Below are 15,608 nucleotides of genomic sequence, written 5' to 3'. Positions count from 1 at the left end.
ATTTTCCATGTGCCTGAGCATAGTCTCCAGGAGGGTCTGCTCCATGATCTTGCCAGGTAACGGAGGTGACACTGACCGGCCTGTAGTTCCCTGGGTCTTCCTTTTTACCCTTCTTAAAAATGGGGGTTATGTTCCCCCTTTTCCAGTCGGGGGGAACTTTGCCGGACTGCCAGGACTTCTCAAATATGATGGCGAGTGGCCTGGCCACTTCACCCGCCAATTCCCTCAAGACCCGCGGAAGGTGGCAACGGCAAATCACTACCCACCCATGGGCCAGGGCTCAGGTAATTCCATCTAAGGGATAGTGCAAGGTCCCTGGCGTGGGTGAGGTAGGGATGGGTTAAAGGGTCAGTTGTGGAACTCCTGGGGAAAAAAGGAAGAGGGGTACTCTCCACTCTGCCCTACAGTTTACCTCCCATCCACACATCCCTGACTGCCAACCTGTTGCAAACAGGTCAGCAGGACGAGGTCCCACTCCTGCCCCTCGTACAGAATTCTTGTGCTGGTCCAGGAGGGACTATCCTCACTGGATGGCGGGGAAATGGGCTCCGCCCCCTCCGCCATTTTTTTCAGGCGCCTTCGGGGTAGCCCTGAAATGGCGCCTCCGGCGGCCGCCCCGCTGCTGCCGCGCCCGGCCGGGCTGAGCGGGGGGCGGACCCTCCCGGCCCGGCCCCTCCCGCATCCGGGCCACGTCCCTTCATGTTCCGCCTCCGGGCCGCCTCTCCGCGGCGGTGCGGCTGCGGCGGCAGTGCACAAAGCCCGCGGCTTGGCTTTTTCCCCTCAGGAACGGGCTGCGCGGTCTGGCTCGGGCGGCGCCGCGTCGCCTGGCCGGTGCCTCTGTCCTTCAGCCCGCGGGGGCCAGCAACGGCTCGGCTTCCCGGGATGGCAGAACTCGGGCACCGGGCTCCGTTCCCGTTCGTGCGGTCACCCGACCTAGGGGCTTCGGATCGCCGTCGCCCTTCCAGCCGCTTCTGCGTTCTTTCTCATAAGCTGCTGAGACTGGAAATTGGTCAAAAGGACGGTGGTTAAGGCGAGACACTAGCGATAACGCGTAACTCTTTCCAAGCCGTGGCTTTCCGGACTATGGCGCGGTGTTAGTTGTGTGGCACCGGGTAAATCACAACTGCCAGCTGCGGCACGAACAAGTAACCGGCATGGGCAGCTACGGCGTGTTTAGCGAGCGCTCCTGAGGGGGCGAGCAGTGGCGGTTCCAGGTAAATACGCTCTCTGTAGGCGCAGTTTCTATCTAGAGCTCTTCTTAGCTGCCCAGCATTGCAAGAGCGGCTTTGCTCCTCCTTGGCATTGACAGCTTTTGGTTTTGTCATATTTTTGTAGTCTAAGTAGATGGTTGAATGAGCACCACAACTGGAGTTTTAACTGCTTTGCTGATGGCGTTGTCTGATTATAAATCTTGTTTAATTGGGGAGCAGCCACTGAAGCGCTTTCTCTTCCTTCATCCTTCCCTACCATCCCAATGAGCTCTTGAAGTAATGAGTTTGGACTGCTCCTTGCTGGGGAGAGGGAGAATCTCTTTTCTACCAGCCGGGCTTGTAGGTGATTCCTGTTTCCATGCTAGTGGCCTTTGCAGTTGGGTAAGTTAAACCTCTAGCTCACTGCTGACTGTCTAGTGTGAATTGTGTACTTTTGGCAAAGTTTGTACTTTTCTCTCTACCTCTGCGTTTGGGCTTTATCCTCTTCTACTTCAGAAGCAATCTGAATCTTATGTTAGTCTCGTGTTACTTGATCAAAATAGCTTTTCCAGTTATGTTTCTGATATAATTTTTTTAATATTTTTGGGGATGTGGAGGGACTATAGGGCACATCAAAGTCTTTCAGAGGAGGAGAGGTGGTCCTTCTGTGTCTGCAATATTAAGCACGCTTCATAAAAGTTCAGGGAGGGAAATGCTGTGTTTACAAACAGACTTCAATCGCAGATCTGTTTACTATGTCGCTTAATTTTCACAGGATCGTTGGGATAGAGATATGTTTAAAAGCGTGAGTGCACAAAGAAGTCTTGTCAGTCTTTGTAAATAAGCTTTTCTATTTTCTTCTTTTGAGAAATTGTAGAAATAATGGAACTTTTGTGAGTTCTTAACAATTTTGTAAAAGTTTAGAGTTTGAATGATGTTCTTAACGTGTGTGGTGTCCTGTCTTACTTCACAAATAATAATTCTTATCACAAATGAGAGAAGGGAACATGGGGCCTTGGTTTTGGTGGTCAGAGCAGCACACAGATTAAACAGACCGACCCGGCACCTGTCTGGATAAGGCAGACATTTTGCATGTCGAACAAACTAAAATCACGATCCCTTGACAGCTAAAAGGTGAACCCACGTGCAGGGTTAGGGTGAGAAATTTTTGCATCTGCGACAACCGAGAAGCGCTTTGGGAGCTCCTGCGCTTCCACTGTAGGTCACAAGATGGGGTGTGAATACCCAGGAAGATAACCGTCTGAGTAACATGTTCAGCAGATACCATCTTACCATTCTATTTTGCTTAACCACCGTAATAATTCCTTGCTAGCACGCCGACAAAGTTTACTAGAAGTTGTAGTTACTAAAGGAGTCGTATGCAGACAGGTCGTAAGAGGTGTATGTAAATCCAAGTACACATTTTTAGTAACTTAGAGGTTGTTACAGCGTCTACAGTGCGTGTTGCTGGGGGGCTGGATTTGCTGGAGGAGCAGAGTGCCGTAACAAGGAACTCCATCCCAGCTAGCAGATAAATGAGGAGGGATACAGAAGCATTTTCCAAAAAGGAAGCATTCTATAGATGACACATTTATTTTCAAAGTAGAAAATACTCATTGAGTGACAGTGTTCTTTTTGGGCTGGGCTTTGCCAGATGCACGCTGATGCACTGGTGGTCATTGCTCATTATATGCATAATTGGGAAGTGACATTGTTTTTGGCTTAGAGGAGGGAACAGTTCCACAGTATGTCCAATCAGACACCAGACAGTTGTTGACTTGACAATTTTTTCTTTGGAAAGTGAATAGTTTTATCACTTTTTGAGTGGCTTGACTCTTGTACTTTAGTAAGAAATGCCAGCCCATCTGTTTTACTGGAATGCACGTAGTTTTGGATTAGCGGGCCATTTTCAATAGCACTAATTATTTTAAGAGCAGATCAAGGGACACCGAAACTACGTGTCTTGAAACGTAATATCCTACGAAGAGTCTTTGGTCTTGCTAAATAGTTCTGCTCATCTTACTCTCTGTTTCTTTAGGTCAGATAAGAATTGGAGAGTCTAAATCCTTTTCCTCATCTAAGAGTGGATCACAGTGTAGAAAATGTTAAAAACAAACACTGTGGACAAATGCAGTTGATATGAGTACAGAAGAAAAGAAATCAGGTGTGTAAACCACTTGTTATGATAATTTTGTTCTTTTTAAAAAGGGGTGATGTAGAAAGCCTGACTTCTGACCCAAACTGGTAGATGCAGTCAACAGGTGGTACATTGCCGTTAGCTGCTTTCCTCGTACTGTACTTGAGCTTCGGTTGCACCAAGTGTAAAAGATGAGAAACGACAGGGAAGTTCCTCTGAGCTTTTGACTTGCTAAGCGTTGGCTGCAGCAGCAAGTGGTTACAGGCTGTAACCTTAGCCATGTGGAACTCCGGTTACCTTCTGAACACCACCTTCATTACAAGTAAACAGCACCTTAGGGCAGGCTCTAAGCGAGAAGCAAGAGATAAGTGTGATAAAATTCCTGGTTGGTCCCACTTCTGTTTATTCTGCCTAGCAGTGAAAACGTCAGTACGTGTGTCTTTACTGTTTTGACCATCTTCTAATTTTGTATAATTTGTAAAAATGAAAGAAGTGTGAGAAGACCTGGCAGCACTGGGACTAGAGGGAGAGGCTCAGCCTGGTGGATATGGAAGTGCATGATCACATAGCACTGGAACTAGTGAAACCAGATTCCCGTTTTGTGTTTGCTTCTGGATTTTTCCATTATCTAGTAATGTACAAGTGACAACTGAAGCTTTTCTCATAATCAGGGCATTAATATTTCTCCACCATTCCTGTGTGAGTCCTGTAATGTCAAAAAAAAAAGTTTTAAACTTATGTTGCACCCTCTTTTCACAGAGGCTGCTAGTAGAAAAACATCAGGAAGCTTGTGGGAATTTAGTTTCTTTGCAGTTATTTCAGTTAAATTAGCTTGGCAGTGGTTGGTGGGCTCAAAAGGAATGAAGGGAAGAAGGATGGACACATACCTTGGAAACCAGACTAAATGCATCAAATGAAATTTGGTATAAGGACTGTGCCTCCCACTTCTTGCATTAAGTGTTTCTGCTCCTTTTAGAATTGATTTTTCACATTCCACCAATATGCCTGTCATCCCGCTTTCACATGGCACACCAAGGAGCTGTGGGGACATAGCAGCTTTTGGCCCCAGTCTCATCTGTTACTCTCATTAGCAAGGTCTGTGTTCGCGCGAGGAGGCTCTGTACTGAGTGTGGGCTGATCCTGTAAGCCTTCAGCGTCAGGGCTTTGGTCACTGCCACCCCCAGGCCTGATCTGAAATGGATTTTAAAAGGTAAAGCCTTCTCTGTGTAGAACATAATAATCCTTCAGAATCCTATGGATCTCTTCTCAAATAGTACCAGGAGTACTCTTTCACATGTCCTCTGTTAGAGTTCCAATACAGTAGTTCCGGTACTACCAAAAGAGCCAAAGGAGAACCAATCTGATAACTTTTTAATTTTTCCAAACTTAAAATGTGAAGAGATACAGCAGGCATTACCCTGAAAAGCAGAAATGCTTTTGTATTAATTTGTGAAATGATGTAAGGAAAAAAGTGATAAGTAGGCTCTGTACCTGTCAAAAATTTAATAGATGCGCTCATAGGAATATGTTGTTGACTGTTCTGGAAAAATTATTGGGCATGTTACCAAATATGTGAAGTGTTGTAGTCTAGCATTTAAAATTTTAAAATAAATCTAAATTATTTTGTATTTCCCTTAAATAAGTTATTAACCTAAACTTCGTAGATAGGTTTAGATGGAATTAACTGTGTGTGATTATGGTTCAGGGCTCAAATTTAATGCCTAGGATGTGAATTATGTTTCTCGTAGAGAATAAACTTGAAGCACTTGAAGCTGTCGGGGTCGTAGGAAGGAAGCTGAATGCACAGCACACGCTGTGCTCAGGCTCCTTCTCCCAGACATCTCTGACCCCTGCTCCGTGGTTACCCAGCCTGTGTTACTCTGTCCCAGGCCACGCTTTTAGTGCCACCTTCCCAACAGCTGTTAATTTGTGGTGGCACAACAAAGCGTGCAACAGAGCATATATACTAAATACCTCTCGTTCTGTTTACCTTTCAAAGTGCCTTTCAGTTGTTTGATGGAGTATGTAGGCAGCACGTATGACGGGGAAATTAAGGCTGAATGTCAGGAAATAGTGCTTTAATTTATCCTGTCAGCAAATCTGTAAAAGCTAAATGTTCACTAATGCTAGTGTTAGCGTTAGTGCTGCAGTGCGGGGCGAGCTGCGTTTTCAAAATTATCTTGCTTGATGTCATTTGACTTCTCAAATTGTTGCAGTACTTCTTTGTAGAAGAGGTGATCAGGACTCTCATCTGAAAAAACAAAGGCAGGACATTCTGATTAACATGTCTTGGCTGTGTCCGCGGTACTTGAAAGCATCTCCTCGCATGCGGTAGAGAGATAATCCTTGATATTAATTCCTTTGACAAGCTCTTCAAAATACTCTCGCACTGAAATTTGGTGCTTTGCTGAGTCCTGATATGAGGCTTTTCCTTCTAGCACTTCTTCTCTCTTTTCCTAGAGTTTTCTGTCCTCCTGTAGAAATTGTACAGAAATCTCGTGCTGTTCCAGGAGGGTTTCCCTTTGCTGGTAAAGCTGTCCAGAAGCTTCGGCCTTCTCTGAGATTACCTGTAGTTTCTCCAGTTTTGTAGAATACTCAAGGTGTAACTTGGCTTGCAGTTCAGCCATTCGGTACCCTATGCCCTTCAGCAAACCCGTTCCAACTGTGTCCATCATCACCTTGGTGTCTGTAGCGCCAGCTGTGAGCTCATTGATCAGCTTTTCAGCTTCCTGTGTGGAGTAAATGAACAAAAAGTTATGTATTGCATCATAGTCATGTCTCCGAGTAGTGTTCAGAATAGGGAAGTGCACTTTTCACTTTGAAATATGATGATATGTAGAGATACATTGTAGGCTCTGTACTCTTTACGGTTTTGGCAGTCGTTGGCGCTCAACGCCAAATGGAAATATAAATAATTACAAATGCATTTGGAGACATCTTGCTCTTTTATCTCTAAGTTAGCAAGTGAGCTGACCTGCAGGCTGCTTTTCCAAATGGGTCTCTTAAAATGTCTTTTCTTGGGAATGTGATGTGTTTTCTTTAGGAAGCTGTGGAAACTGTCTGCCGTGCTCAAGCCTTCGTTGCGCAGGTAGCCTCGAGGTGAGCAGAATGCCTCCTCGCAAGCCCGCTTACCTAGGAACGACATTGGCTGCGAGGTATTCTGCAGGAATAGCTGTGCTCTGCACGTGTCTTACTATACTATGAGCATTTGGGATGGCAGGGTGCATGTACTGCGTGTCCTTTGCAGAGACCAGCGGTTAGAATTGGCAAGCCCGCATCCAGTAATATCTTTCTTCATCTACTCAATGAACTTACTTAACAAACTTGGAAGATGTGGGAAAAGCTTTGGTATTCACAACTCATACCTAGGTGAACGAGAACCAAAGAGCCAGTTTGGCTGGGGCTATGATACAGTCTCAGTAAGGATTAAAATATGTTCTTCTCCTCTGCCTGCTAAGCCGTTTTATCTTGTGTATCCTAACCCCTGTTTGAAAAATCTACAAATTGACTGCCTCCTATCAGAATCAAACCGCAGCGCTCTCATGTTCTATCCAACATCCAGGAATCATGCGATTTTGTTTGTTTGTTTCTTTGTTTGTACCATCTCAAATGAGTCACTTGTACCTTCCTAGCTTCTTCAGATTTCATATGAACTAAGTGTAATTTTTTTATAAATGCTTTTTTCCTTGCACTGTAAGCTTCTGGTACTTTTGCAACATTGTGGTCCTCGTGTTTTCCAAAGAGTTTACAGATAGCACATATCGGCTCATCGTCAGTCAGGCACATCTGAGAGAGAAGAAACACACCAGGAGAGTTAATATCTATGTATAAGCAAAATAATCCAAGTAACTTGTTGGTCTGCCTGTGGTTAGAAGTGCCAAAATGGAGTATTGCTGGTGACGATTGCAGTAGTCTTTGTCTTCCAAACCCAGATTGCTGTTACGCCGTGTTTGTTCTGTTGGCGTTTGCAGTACGCGATACAAATTTTTGCCGAACCACACGCCTTTTAGTTGCCGAGTAAAAAAAAAAAAAAAAAAAAAGGCATACTCCCTTCCTGTATGTCACGTGAATTTTGGTATCAGGTGGTATAGGGAAGTTTCACGTTCGGTCAGCCGCATTACTGGGGCTCGCAGCACACGCGGTATTATGTATTTTGCATCTTGGTGATGGGGGATACTGATGCATAACTGCAGGTGAAGATCCAGTCCTTACCGAGAAACTTAAGAATGATGGAGATAAGTGATATCTGCAGGAAAAATAAATACCTATTTTTTTGCTATATTTTTAATTTTGTTTCCGTGTTAGTAGTCACACACAAAGCAAGCTGTCTTATAGGAGGGAGAGAGCTCTGATTTATGGCTTAGTTCAGGAAGTGCTTTTCATGCCCGAGTGATGAAAGCACGCATCTGTGTGGGACGCAGTGAGCAATGGCTTCGCTGGTGGAACGGGAGGAGATACCGCAGTGGCATCGTGAGACTGAAAAGCTGACCAGAAGGCAGGTGAAGTTTTGTGGGGGGGAAAAAAAAAAACAAAAAAAACCAAAAAAAATTTGGAGTGTGTGACTGGGGGGCTTGAGTGAGGTGCAGGGAAGTCAGTGGGAGACTACAAAGAGGAGATGCAGTTTCCAAAGACAAATGGACAATCTGCACCCACAATGTATCTAAAAAGTGATGAGTAATCACCACCTGTGGTGCTGGGTCTTCCAGGCCATGGAGTGAATGAAGGGGTTTTGTGTCTTTGAGCTACTGATGATTATGGTGTGGCTTTCTCTAGGAAGTGCTGGGGCAGGAATGGCAGTAGAATGATGGAACTCCTTGAGGACTGAGAGCTTGGACCTCTCGGAGGACTGATTTCAATGGGGCTGCTCATGTGCTTACCTCTAGCCAGGCTGCTTGGGCTTTTGCAGCTGACTTCGTCAGTGGGTTATTGGGAAACGGAGTATTTGGTATGAATAAGGGAAGGGCACGCTGGACCTTTCTAGTCACGATAGCGCAGTGCTTAGAGAAGGCAAAGATGGTAACTGCTCTGACACCCCTTGGTCAGGTTCAATAAGAATCGTTTCAGTTCTGCTGTTACCGTGTCTAAAAGGTTGAGCTTGACTTTTAAAAACGGTACGGTGCTTTGGAAGTTTATGAAGCTGCTTGCCACTGGCTGCAAAAATTTCCCTGTTAGTGGGATGGATAAAAATACTCTGGGTAAGAAGTCCTTATCAATAGCCAGTATTATCTCTTTTTTTCCTGTTCTAATTTTGGAAGAAATCTCTGTATCTTAATATTATATAATTTGTTAGTATAATACCTTTGCTGTATGTAAGGACTTTGTGAAGCACTGATCATCCACTAGGATTTCCAAAAGATAAATTTTGGACTTAGGAGGGACTTAGCACTTGTAGGATAGAAAGTGTGCAAATTACTAAAAGGAAAAGGGATAGATTAAAAGTCATACCAAATTCATGTTTTCCCCATGTTCTTGACAGATTTGGGACAACTGTCTTTTCTCCTGAGTACAGATTTTTTCAAGCTCATGTTTATATTTTTCCAGTATGCTTTCAACTAGACTATTTCGTAGCAGGTCGACAATTCCTCTGCCCCTCAAATAAGTGATCTGCAAAGGAAAAAAAATAGTAAAAGAGTTTGAGTGATGGAGGAACAGTTTGTTTTTCTGATAATTCAGTATAATGTAGGAAAAAAATACATCCTTTTTATTTTGTTGCTGTTTACATTAATAGGATTTGAACCGTGGTGAAATATTGCAGAAGTACCTAGACAGCCAGTCCGTTCAAACATATGTTTTGTAACTGGAAGGCTCATGAGTGTCACTTGCCCATACTCTGCCTCCAAGTATAGGGATTTTACTCTAAACCAAGGGGAACTGCATTGTTTAGTCTGAAATACGGAATTTAGCAAATCAAGCAGAGAAATCTTATCGTTTCTATTAACAGCGAAAAGTGTATTTATTCTTTTTAAGTATTCCGAGGCATGTCCTGAAGCCATTGTGAGAATCCAGTCCTGAACCTTTTCCTCCCTGGAGTCAGTAAATTTACTTGCGTGCTAGACAGGGAATAGAGATGTCTTCAGTTTTTACTGAATTAAGGGTTTGCCTCCCTGAAGACTACGAGAAGGCTTTCAAAGGCATTTGCTGGCAGAGTCTGTCCCTAAGAAAAGCCTTCACAGTGGACTTAGCACTGACAGAAGTCCATAAAATAGGGACAGTAAAATAAGTATGTTCCAAATTTCAAGACAACCTTCTGATTCTCTTAGGTAATAAATGGAAACCCTGCGTGGGAAGTACGGTGTTATTTTCAGCGTGTGTTGCAGCCAGCCAGTGTCACTGCCAGCGCGGAATGCTTCTTGAGTTTCGTGTTAGTGTAGAACATTCCCTTTGAATTCTTTGCACGCTAAGTTAGTATCTTGATACAGAGGAAGTTTGTTTCCTCTCAGCAGAGCCCTCTTCTTGGTGCTCGGTGGGGCTGCAGTGCAGCCAGGGTCGAAGGAGGATCTCTGGCTGCCTAGGCCGCAGGGACAGGACACCTCGGTCCATCCTCCTTTTGTCGTGATTTGCTGTGGTTGTTGTACAGACATCTTACATTAACTGGCCTCAGCTTATTCACCTTGAGAGTAAATGTGATAATGTACGGAAAAGTGGGTTTCGTATTCCTTTAACTGGTGTAGTATTTGAGGTACGTGCGTGCGCGTTGTAATCCAAGTATTTTGATCAAAAGATGTCTGAAGTCAGCAAAAAGATCTATTGATAGCGAATGTCGTTCGGATCCGAAGTGCAGAGACTACAGAAATAGAAGGTGCACCCAGAAGTAAAAAGTTATGTAGTCACTGTTTTGGATTTAGTACCTTGTCTTTCTGGAAGTAGAGCTATTTATCTGTTTCCAGGCACGGTATTTCTTCACTTACTGTCTTTACCACGTCACTCATTGGAAGCCAGTTACTACCTGCATGCGAATGCTATTACAATTACCAGTGAAACTGGCAGCATGAATTGCAACATAAGGACACCCACCATTTGTTTCTTTAATCTTACGGAAGCCCAGTATGCAATTTATTAATTCTCAGCTGGCATTGGCTAACCTTTACGGTGGTACAAAGGTCACATCGCTTGGATGGAGCAGGCAGGGACGGATAACGCTCCCACGGTGCTTCCCATTCATGGAGCTAACGTGATTGCCTGCGTTCGGTTGCTTTTATAAAATACAGCCTCAAGTCCCTCACCGTTGAAATCTGGGCCAAAACACAGCACTGAATGCACAGCACACGCTCGGTGTCAGTATGGTGGGGGAAGAGCTGGCTGATGCTGCCTGCAAGAGCAGGAATCACCAACATGAGTTGAATTTTGGACTTGACATTAATATCGCAGTAGAACCATGTGATTTTTCACTTGTCCAATATAATACAAATCAGTGCTTATGGAAAAAGTAGATTTTGAGTAACCTGGGTCAAATTCTCCTTAGCGGATGTATAAAAGAGAATTGCTATTTTGGGTTTTTTTTTCAAATTAAGTAAAACCCTGGAAAAAATCTTTATATGCTGTGACAAATTGAAATACTTAAACTGAGACTTTGCTTTCAAGACAGAGAGAGAGAGAGACAGAGAGAGAGAGAGAGAGATGCCAGTCAAGTGAGTATTATTTTAACATCCGCTCATTTTTAATAGCTTGCCACCTACTAATTTCTGAGACATGAAACCCTCCCTAGCAGTGGAATATTTCAACCCAGCTTATTTGCCAGCAGGGTGCATTTTTCCTTTGGAGACTCTGGGGTCAGGCTGTTTAGATCCGCATCCGTCTCTGCCTGACCACTGAAGCAGGCACAATCAGAGCATCTCTTTGAGAACTCGAGGACGAGGTCAGCAAAGGTGCTTTGAGACCTCAGGGCAATACTCTGTATGTTATTTGGCTTTCTGGCGTGTGAGGTACGTCAAATAAAAGCTTTGGCCAAAACCACGTTCTGGTTGACAAAGGAGTAGTTCGATGTGGCTTTTTCTTTCAAGTCTGTTAACAGTCGGGGAATATGAGGAGAGAGAGAGAGATGCAGGATCTCGGCTCTCCTGGGAAATGTTCATATGTCATCTTAAAAGACAGCACTGACTTGATTGAGGCAGGGGAGGAAAATGGACCAAGGGTCGTTTGGCTGAGAAATGTGGCCATATTAGTGCCCACCCTCACAGAGCAAGTCCAGAAGTACCGGACGGGGTCCTGCTAGTGATGTTCATATTTTTCTCTTTCTAAATTGGGGGTTTGTTTGGTTTGGGTTTTTTTGGTTGGGTTTTTTGGCGGTGGCTTGTTTGTTTTTTAGATTGTCATGTTGAGCCAGTTTAAAGGGTAAATGGGCAATGTTCACATGCATTTTCTTGAGCCTGACTTAGTGGAAGCGAATAGAGCCCCTGCAAGTCAGATACAGACATTGGATTTCTCAGCTTCGGTTCAACATGCAATACTTTTCTTACTAAAAGTGTACTTGTAAAATAGCTAGACCCTTTCAAGGATTAGTCCAGAGCCCGAGGCTACACTGGAAACTGGTTTTCATAATTCAGCAGTGCGCTGCTGCTGGCACGTGTCCCTAACGGGCAGAGAGAGCATAGAAGCTGTGGGTTTAAGGTAAGAAAAAAAGAAAGAAGTGGGTTGGTTTATTGCCTCCCATGAAGAAATCTGTTCCTACCGCTGTTTGCAGTAGGTCAGTCCCAATTTATTCTCCCCTAGAAGATGCTGGGAAAGAAGCCTGAAGCAGGGATCATAGATGGCTTTCCATAAGTTCTGCATTGGCTTAGAAGGGAATATTCAGCAGCCTGAAAACAAACGGCTCAGGACATCACATCTCCAGTCCCCTCTCTGGGGAGCAACTTGTCATTTGGCCAACATGGGAAACACCTCTTGCTAGCTTATTTGGTTGACAACATGGCCTATAAAATTTTTAGTAACTTGCTACCCCACCACCTGACATAGCTCCAAAATAAATGGACTGTACAATCATCTGCGGAAAGTAGATACGCGGAGCAGGGAGCGCCGCTGAACCTCTTAGCCCGTGTCACTAAACCAAAAAGCATTCCTCGTTTTAACTCCTTATTTCGTTAGTGAGACTGTGCCATGCTTCGTGTTCATATGGGAGCTGCTGTCCCTCGTTGCCCATTGCCTCCCTTCTGCCCTGTGTAGCGTTGCAGGAGAGCAGCACAAGTTGAAACAGCACTAAATCTTAATCTGTTTTTTTCTAGGTGGGCTTTTACCGATTGAGCGGCGGCCCTAAAGAAGGAGAACAAAGCAAATACTGCACCATAAAGTCATTGGCCATCAGAGAATTAAGATCATGTTCTCCTCTCGGAATGCTTTAGAAGGTAACTAGATGGGTGTCAGTTAGTTACTCATCGAAATGCACAGATCAATAGAGGAGAAGTCTTCATCAGCACAATCAGCTATACACAGATGACATGCTGACAGACCCAGGCCTCCAATAAATCGGTTTTGATCCAAGAGGCACAGGAAAATCTCAGCTCCTTCTTCCTGCACTATTCGGTGTGGGTGGAGAGAGAAAAATGCAAGCATTTGCCTGAGAGCAGCACTCTGGTCTCAAGAGACAAGTGGAGCTGAGTAACAGAAGTGGCAAGAGGAATTAAAGAATTTTTTTTTTCTTCATCCCGGAGTCAAAATGAAGGAAAGATCTCTCTCTGTTTTTCCCAGGAGCAGACTATTGAGTGGTTCTTGGGCCTAGATGTAGTGTGAATATTTAGAAATGAAAATACTTCCTGAGATGTACGTCTACCCAAAGTAAACGAATGCTGTTTCTCTATGGAGGACGCCAGTGTCTGTTCAGGACCTTGTGATGAATTTCCAGGGTTGCTTGCTTGGGGCGGGACACTCCAGCCCTCCTTGGCAACTGGCACGCTGTTTTTCAGGTGATTTCCATTCTCCCTGTGGATGGCTGAAGAACAGAGGAAAAACCAAACCTCCCCAGCAGGCCAGGACTCGACCAAAGCCTGTGCACAAGGTAGCACCACCACTCAGCCAGCTTCCTGCCAGGAGAATATGACGAGTGGCGGCGTAACCAGGCAAACCCTGCATTTGGATATACTTTGTGGTAGCGGAGGCACCAGGCTCTCTCAGACGCTAAAGTTAATGTAACTTCTGCTCCACTCCAACCAAAGCCGCTCAGACCCATTCTTCCTCTGCCCCGTGCTTTCAGGGGCAAAAGCCATTTGACTTCCCCTAACACGTTTCATGTTCACATTGACTCGCTCTTTACAGTCAATGTTCCCAACTGGTCTTCATAGCAGAGGTGCTCCAGCCCTCGCATCATCTCCGTGGCCTCCTCTGGACTCGCTCCAACAGCTCCATGGCCTTCTGGTCCTGGGGATCCCAGAGCTGGATGCAGCACTGCAGGGGGGTCTCACCAGAGTGGAATAGAGGGGCAGAATCCCCTCCCTCGTCCTGCTGGTCACGCTGCGGGTGATGCAGCCCAGCACACGGTTGGCTTTCTGGGCTGCGAGCACAGGTTGCCAGGTGATGTCCAGCTTCTCGTCCACCAGTACCCCAAGTCCTCCTGGGCAGGGCTGCTCTCAATCCCTTCATCGCCCAGCCTGCATTGACACTGGGGGTTGCCCCGACCCAGGTGCAGGACCTTGCACTTGGCCTTGTTGAACCTCCTGAGCTTCACATGGGCGCACTTCGCCAGCTTGTCCAGGTCCCTCTGGGGGACATCCCATCCCTCGGGAGGGTCAACCGCACCACTCAGCTTGGTGTCGCCTGCCAACTCGCTGAGGGCGCACACGATCTGTGTCCCTGATGAAATCTTAAACAGGCCTGGTCCCAGGACGGAGCCCTGAGGGACACCACTTGTCACCGATCTCCACCTGGACATTGAGCTGTTGACCACTACCCCCCGGATGCGACCATCCCACCTGTTCCTTAGCCACCAAACAGTCCGTCCATCAGACCCATGTGTCTCCAATTTAGAGAGAAGGATGTCACGGGGGCCCGTGTCAAAGGCCTTACGAAGTCCAGAGAGCTGCGATCCGTCGCTCTCCCCTTGTGTGCTGATGCAGTCACTCCGTCATCGAAGGCCTACAAGGTTGTACTAGCCTTGTGTCTACCCACCGCGGGCTCTCTCGAGGTGTCCTTTTGCATGTCGACTAACATGAGAGACTATTTCTTCTGTTTTATTGATTGACTTTGCTCTCTGAGGTTCCTGACCAAAAGTATCGCCTTCAATTTCAGACGGAGAAGACATGGAAAAGTAAAGGCTTCGTCTTGCCCGTAAAGCCAAAGTGACTCGTTAACCCTGGGGTCCCCCAAGGCCCCAAACTGGGCTCCAGCCAGGAAGCTGCCTACAGGAGGGGATCTTGGCCTTGTCTCGAGACTGAGCTCACTGACTTTGCAGCCTCACGAGCTGTTGGTAACAGCACCCGGGGAGCCAGAAATCCCGTGGCTGTGGCTCCCTCTTGTTCTGGGGCACTGTGAGCTCCTCACTGCCCCTGTGACAGCGCCCGGAAAACAGGGCAGAGCTGCGGGCTCGGCCCCGTGTGGGACTGTGTCCCAGCCCTTGGACGGAGCTGCCCGACAGGACACGCTCCCCTCCCCGGGAGGGCCGCTCCCCCAGCTGTGCTCCAGCGGCTCTCCACGGGTGCCCTGAGAGCCGTCCCCACGCAGCCTTGCCCCGCCTGTGAGGTCACAGCAGGGCTGTGAGGTCACAGATCCCTGCGCTGCTGCATCAGCCATAAAGACCGACCCCGCAGACCCCGGCTCTCACTGCACCAGCAGCAGCAGCGGCGATAGCAGCAGCAGCAGCATGGTGCGAGCACAGGGAGCCATGGCTCTTGTCCGCCATCTCCTCCTCCTCCTCTTCCTCCTGGTGGCCCTGCATGCCAGGGCTGCCCGGGCTGCTCCGTATCGAGCGCGGGGAGCAGGTAAGCAGGTGGAGCTGGTGCAGCCTTTCACGGGCCAGCGGGCCCTTCTCCCCAAGAAGCGGGGAGGATGCTTTTTCCCTCCAGTGCTTTAGCGAGGGCTTCCTCTGGGTGCGTGAGAGCTCTCCCGGCAAGAAAGCCCCGCGGGGCTGTGTGCTGGTCCATCCGCTCCTCGACGGGTGTTGCACGTGGCCTGGAAAGCGTTTGGGGAGCTGCAAGGAGCCAGCCAAGAGGTCCCCAGGCCCCTCGGCAGCTGCGGCCATCTCCACCCGCGCCTGCCTGCCACGTTGTTAGCTGACCCCCGTCCAGGGCCTGCAGGTCACTGAGGCACAAGTGGATCCCAACATGCAATGAAAACGCTTCTCCTCTGTGCTTGCTTCT

General features: G+C 46.8%; 1 long non-coding RNA gene across 1 annotated transcript; it reads left to right on the top strand.

The window, feature by feature from the left end:
• Nucleotides 1-698: 698 nt before the first annotated feature.
• On the top strand, nucleotides 699-13,527 carry LOC142603236 (uncharacterized). Its single transcript, XR_012837125.1, has 3 exons — nucleotides 699-1,214; nucleotides 12,546-12,665; nucleotides 13,224-13,527. It is a non-coding gene; the product is annotated as an uncharacterized LOC142603236 (long non-coding RNA).
• Nucleotides 13,528-15,608: the final 2,081 nt, after the last annotated feature.

The sequence above is a fragment of the Balearica regulorum genome, chromosome 10 (genome assembly GCF_011004875.1).
Source record: "Balearica regulorum gibbericeps isolate bBalReg1 chromosome 10, bBalReg1.pri, whole genome shotgun sequence".
Taxonomy (NCBI): domain Eukaryota; kingdom Metazoa; phylum Chordata; class Aves; order Gruiformes; family Gruidae; genus Balearica; species Balearica regulorum.
The sequence above is the reverse complement of the archived record's forward strand: the minus strand, read 5'-3'. Positions and strand labels throughout refer to the sequence as shown.